Raw genomic sequence first — 6,000 nt, forward strand, 5'->3', positions numbered from 1 at the left:
ACAGGGCAACCGGACAAGAAACGACCTCTAAGGCTCGAAATGAGTCCCGACGACTAAAACTTGACAAGAAGCACCCATCAGGCACCCAACTCGACACCCATGGGATGCCGACCCACCCGGGCTTCCACCTAGCACACCTTGGCACCCACCCACCCTCGCACCCAACCTCGCACCCAACTTAGCACCTTTGAACCCACATTGGCACTCACCCTGACCCTGGCACCTTGGAACCCACATTGGCACTCACCTTGACCCTGGCACCCACCTTTGCACTCACCTTGGGACCCACCCTGGCTCCCACCTCGGCACCCACCCAGACACCCACCTTGGTTCCTTGGCACCCACCTTGGATCCTTGGCACCCACCCCGACACCCACCTTGGCACGCAACTTGGCTACTTGCCACCCACCTTGGCTCCTTGACGCCCACCCCGACAACCACCCCGTGACCTACCCTGGCTAGGGTTGGTGCACACCCACCCTGGTGCCCACCTTGGCACCCACCCCATGACCCACCTTGGCACGCACCTTAGTACCCACCCCGTTACCCACCCTAGGACCCACCCCGTGACCCACCTTGGCCAGGGTGGGTGCCTTGGTGCGCACAACTTGCCTGGGCTGCACACCAGGGCGGGCTCAAGATGGCACCCGCGTTCCGTTTTTTTCACTATCTTTCAAAACGGAAATTTTAAAATCTCGTTTTTTTTTTTTTTTTGCCTTTTCTGGAAATTAGTGAAGGCAGCGCATCAAAGGTGCGCAATGCTGGTGCGAACCCGGGAGCGCTCCGATGTGTGCTCCAAGGTGCGGCGTGCACGAAGTCCGAGCCCGGCTTGCCCCGGGTGCGCACCTCGCGTGCACCTTCGCCGGGGTGAGCACCTTGGCTGGGTTGCGCGCCCTGGTGCGCACCAAGGAGCGCTCTGAAGTGTGCTCCAAGGTGCGGCGTGCACGAAGTCGGAGCTCGGTTTGCCCCGGGTGTGCACCTCGGGTGCGCACCTCGCGTGCACCTTCGCTGCGGTGGGCACCTTGGCTGGGTTGCGCGCCTTGGTGGGCACCATGCAGTGCACGAAGTCGGAGCCCGGTTTGCCCCGGGCGCGCACCTCCGCCAGGGTGGGCACCTTGGTGCGCACAACTTGCCTGGGCTGCGCACCAGGAAGGGCTCAAGATGGCACCCGCGTTCCGTTTTTTTCACTATCTTTCAGAACGGAAATTTTAAAATATCGTTTTTTTTTGCCTTTTCTGGAAATTAGTGAAGGCAGCGCATCAAAGGTGCGCAACGCTGGTGCGAACCTGGGAGCGCTCCGATGTGTGCTCCAAGGTGCGGCGTGCACGAAGTCGGAGCCCGGTTTGCCCCGGGTGCGCCCTGGTGGGCACCATGGTGCGCACCAAGGAGCGCTCCGAAGTGTGCTCCAAGGTGCGGCCTGCACGAAGTCGGAGCCCGGTTTGCCCCGGGCGTGCACCGCGGGTGGGCACCTTGGTGCGCATGCCTTGCCTGGGCTGCGCACCAGGGCGGGCTCAAGATGGCACCCGCGTTCCGTTTTTTTCACTATCTTTCAAAACGGAAATTTTAAAATCTCATTTTTTTTTGCCTTTTCTGGAAATTAGTGAAGGCAGCGCATCAAAGGTGCGCACCTCGCTGCCCACCACGGTGCGCAACGCCGGTGGGCACCCGGGAGTGCTTCGAAGTGTGCTCCAAGGTGCTGCGTGCACGTTGTCGGAGCCCGGTTTGCCCCGGGTGCGCACCTCGCGTGCACCTTCGTCGGGGTGGGCACCTTGGCTGGGTTTGCCCCGGCTGCGCTCCGAAGCGGGGTTATTGGAGCGCCGCCTCTTTTTTTGTCGGAGCGTTTGGTGGGGTTTCTCGCATTGGCTCTTCCCAGGCCCGGTTGCCACCCTGGCGCGCACGAAGTCGGAAGTAGGGTTAATTGCCCGGGTGCGCACCTTTGCCAGGGTGGGCACCTTACCTGGGCTGTGCACCAGGGCGGGCTCAAGATGGCACCCGCGTTCCGTTTTTTTCACTATCTTTCAAAACGGAAATTTTAAAATCTCCTCTTTTTTTTGCCTTTTCTGGAAATTAGTGAAGGCAGCGCATCAAAGGTGCGCACCTCGCTGCCCACCTTGGTGTGCTCTGAGGTGCGCACCCGGGAGCGCTACGAAGTGTGCTCCAAGGTGCGGCGTGCACGTTGTCGGAGCCCGGTTTGCCCCGGGTGCGCACCTCGCCTGCACCTTGGCCGGGGTGGGCACCCTGGCTGGGTTTGCCCAGGGTGCGCTCCGAAGCGGGGTTACTGGAGCGCCCCCTCTTTTTTTGTCAGAGCGTTTGGTGGGGTTTCTCGCATTGGCTCTTCCCAGGCCCGGTTGTTGGGTGCGCTCCCACCCTGGCGCGCGCGAAGTTGGAAGTTGGGTTAATTGCCCGGGCGCGCACCTTCGCCAGGGTGGGCACCTTGGTGCGCACACCTTGGCTGGGCTGCGCACCAGGGCGGGCTCAAGATGGCACCAGCATTCCCTTTTTCTCACTATCTTTCAAAACGGAAATTTTAAAATCTCGTTTTTTTTTGCCTTTTATGGAAATTAGTGAAGGCATCGCATCAAAGGTGCGCACCTCGCTGCCCACCTTGGTGTGCTCCGAGGTGCCCACCACGGTGCGCTCCGAGGTGCCCACCACGGTGCGCAACGCCGGTGCGAACCCGGGAGCGCCCCGATGTGTGCTCCAAGGTGCGGCGTGCACGAAGCCGGACCCCGGTTTGCCCCGGGTGCGCACCTCGCGTGCACCTTGGTGCGCACACCTTGGCTGGGTTGCGCGGCCTGGTGGGCACCATGGTGCGCACCAAGGAGCGCTCCGAAGTGTGCTCCAAGGTGCGGCGTGCACGAAGTCCTAGCCCGGTTTGCCCCGGGTGCGCACCTTCGCCGCGGTGGGCACCATGGCGTGCACGAAGTCGGAGCCCGGTTTGCCCCGGGTGCGCACCTCGCGTGCACCTTCGCCGGGGTGGGCACCTCGGCTGGGTTGCGCGCCCTGGTGCGCACCAAGGAGCGCTCCGAAGTGTGCTCCAAGGTGCGGCGTGCACGAAGTCGGAGCCCGGTTTGCCCCGGGTGCGCACCTTCGCCGCGGTGGGCACCCTGGTGCGCACCATGGCGTGCACGAAGTCGGAGCCCGGTTTGCCCCGGGTGCGCACCTCGCGTGCACCTTCGGCGGGGTTGCGCGCCCTGGTGCGCACCAAGGAGCGCTCCGAAGTGTGCTCCAAGGTGCGGCGTGCACGAAGTCGGAGCCCGGTTTGCCCCGGGTGCGCACCTCGCGTGCACCTTCGGCGGGGTTGCGCGCCCTGGTGGGCACCATGGTGCGCACCAAGGAGCGCTCCGAAGTGTGCTCCAAGGTGCGGCGTGCACGAAGTCGGAGCCCGGTTTGCCCCGGGTGCGCACCTCGCGTGCACCTTCGCCGCGGTGGGCACCATGGCGTGCACGAAGTCGGAGCCCGGTTTGCCCCGGGTGCGCACCTCGCGTGCACCTTCGCCGGGGTGGGCACCTCGGCTGGGTTGCGCGCCCTGGTGCGCACCAAGGAGCGCTCCGAAGTGTGCTCCAAGGTGCGGCGTGCACGAAGTCGGAGCCCGGTTTGCCCCGGGTGCGCACCTCGCGTGCACCTTCGCCGCGGTGGGCACCATGGCGTGCACGAAGTCGGAGCCCGGTTTGCCCCGGGTGCGCACCCCGCGTGCACCTTCGCCGGGGTGGGCACCTCGGCTGGGTTGCGCGCCCTGGTGCGCACCAAGGAGCGCTCCGAAGTGTGCTCCAAGGTGCGGCGTGCACGAAGTCGGAGCCCGGTTTGCCCCGGGTGCGCACCTCGCGTGCACCTTCGCCGCGGTGGGCACCTTGGCTGGGTTGGGCACCATTGAGCGCTCCGAAGTGTGCTCCAAGGTGCGCACCATGGCCCTCCAAGGTGCGCAGCATGGCGTGCACGAAGTCGGAGCCCGGTTTGCCCCGGGTGCGCACCTCGCGTGCACCTTCGCCAGGGTGGGCACCTCGGTGCGCACACCTTCTCAATGTTTTCTTGCCTTTTCTGGAAATTGGTGAAGGCAGCGCATCAAAGGTGCGCACCTCGGTGTGCTCCGAGGTGCGAACCCGAGAGCGCTCCGAGGTGCCCACGAAGTCGAAAGTCGGGTTAATTGCATTGTTTTCCCCGGGTGCGCTCCGAGGTGCGCAACATCGGTGCGCACCAAGGAGGGCTCCGAAGTGTGCTCCAAGGTGCGCACGATTCGGAGCTCGGTTTGCCCGGGGTGCGCACACCTTGGCTGGGTTGCGCACCCTTTGTGCGCTCCAAGGTGCGCACGAAGTCGGAGCTCGGTTTGCCCCGGGTGCGCACCTTCGCCAGGGTGCGCACCTTGATGCGCACGCCTTGGCTGGGCTGCGCACCTTGGTGGGCGCCATGGTGCGCACCTTTCGTGCGCTCCAAGGTGCGCACGAAGTCGGAGCTCGGTTTGCCCCGGGTGCGCACCTTGGTGGGCGCCATGGTGCACTCCGAGGTGCCCAAGATTGGTGCGCACCAAGGAGCGCTCCGAAGTGCGCTCCAAGGTGCGCAGGTGCGCGCGAAGTCGAAAGTTGGGTTAATTGTCCGGTTTGCCTCGGGTGCGCACCTTGCGTGCACCTTCGCCAGGGTGGGCGCCTTGGTGCGCACACCTTGGCTGGGCTGCGCACCCGGGCGCGCACACCTTGGCACCCGCGTTTCCTTCATTTTAAATTTTTTTTTTTTACAATCTCTCAAGTGGGAAATTCTATAATCTCAACTTTTTTTGCCTTTTCAGGAAACTTTTGAATGGAGCGCATCATTGGTGCGCTCCGAAGTGTGCTCCAAGGTGCGCACCTCTGGTGTGCTCCAAAGCTCTCTCCAGCTGCGTGCACCTGCCCCGGCCGCGCACCCGGCCCCGCCCAACTTCGCTCACCTGTCCCGGGCGTCTGGTGCGGAACCTTAGAGTAAGAAACATCACCGTGCACCTTGGCCAACGTGCGCGACTCGACCGAGCGCGCACTGGCCGAGGTGCACACCGATTTCACCTGGGTGCGCGCGCAGCACCTCGGGCGCACCGGGGTGCGCGCACAACGCCCGGGTTGCACCGTGGCCTGTGTGCTCGGGGCGCCTCGGGTGCGCGCTCGGTGTCGCCCCCCGCGCGCGCGGTAGTGCGGGCAGCGCACCCCGGCCCGGCCCGGCCCCGACGAGAACGCAAACGGGCAAAAGGTTTATTCAAATAGCATTGCGACGCCCGGCGAAAAACTAAAAAAGGGTGCAACACCGGGACTTCCCGGGAGGTCACCCATCCCAGTACTACTCCGGCCCAAGCGCGCTTAACTGCGGAGTTCTGATGGGATCCGGTGCACTAACGCTGGTATGATCGCACCCGTTATGAGCTTGTCGCAGTGTGTACTTAGCAAACCGCGACCCACGTGCGAATCCACCCCGGCCACCCACCCCCGTCGAGGTGCACACCCTCCCTCGCGAAGTGCGCCCCGTTCGCCAAGTGTGAGCCCTGCCCGGGTGCGCGCACCTTGCTAGGGCGTCGGGTGTGCACCCGGCCCGGCCTACGTGCGTGCACCTGGACGGGGCGTCGTGTGCGTGCAGTGTCCCGTCTGCAACGCGGTGCCCACACACCACCTCGGGCGCAACGACCTGCGCTCACATGTGGGCCGAGTGCACCTTGGTGCATGTTCGGGGCGCCTCGGGTGCACGCTCGATCTTGCCCCGGTGCACCAAGGCGCTCGGTTTGCCCCGGGTGCGCACTTGGTGCAAGGTGGGCACCCAAAATAGGGATCAAGCACCAAAACACAAGTTTCGGGATGCAAAATGGGACCCAAGGACCACAAATGCGTTCCAAGACCCATGATGGGTCCACGAGAACAAAAATGTGTTCCGAGACTTAATAAACAAATATTGGGTTTTAGGAGAAGAAACATGCTCTGATGCCCAAAACGAGAATCGACCCCGAAAAGGCCACAGGCCAAAAGTGGGATGCGAGACAAAAAAAAATGG

General features: G+C 63.7%; 1 non-coding gene across 1 annotated transcript; it reads right to left on the bottom strand.

Moving 5' to 3' along the window:
* Positions 1 to 5,254: 5,254 nt before the first annotated feature.
* LOC131868090 (5S ribosomal RNA) lies at positions 5,255 to 5,373 on the bottom strand. Its single transcript, XR_009366583.1, has one exon. It is a non-coding gene; the product is annotated as a 5S ribosomal RNA (ribosomal RNA).
* Between the last annotated feature and the right edge of the window lie 627 nt (positions 5,374 to 6,000).

This window comes from Cryptomeria japonica, unplaced genomic scaffold, assembly GCF_030272615.1.
Source record: "Cryptomeria japonica unplaced genomic scaffold, Sugi_1.0 HiC_scaffold_195, whole genome shotgun sequence".
Lineage (NCBI taxonomy): Eukaryota > Viridiplantae > Streptophyta > Pinopsida > Cupressales > Cupressaceae > Cryptomeria > Cryptomeria japonica.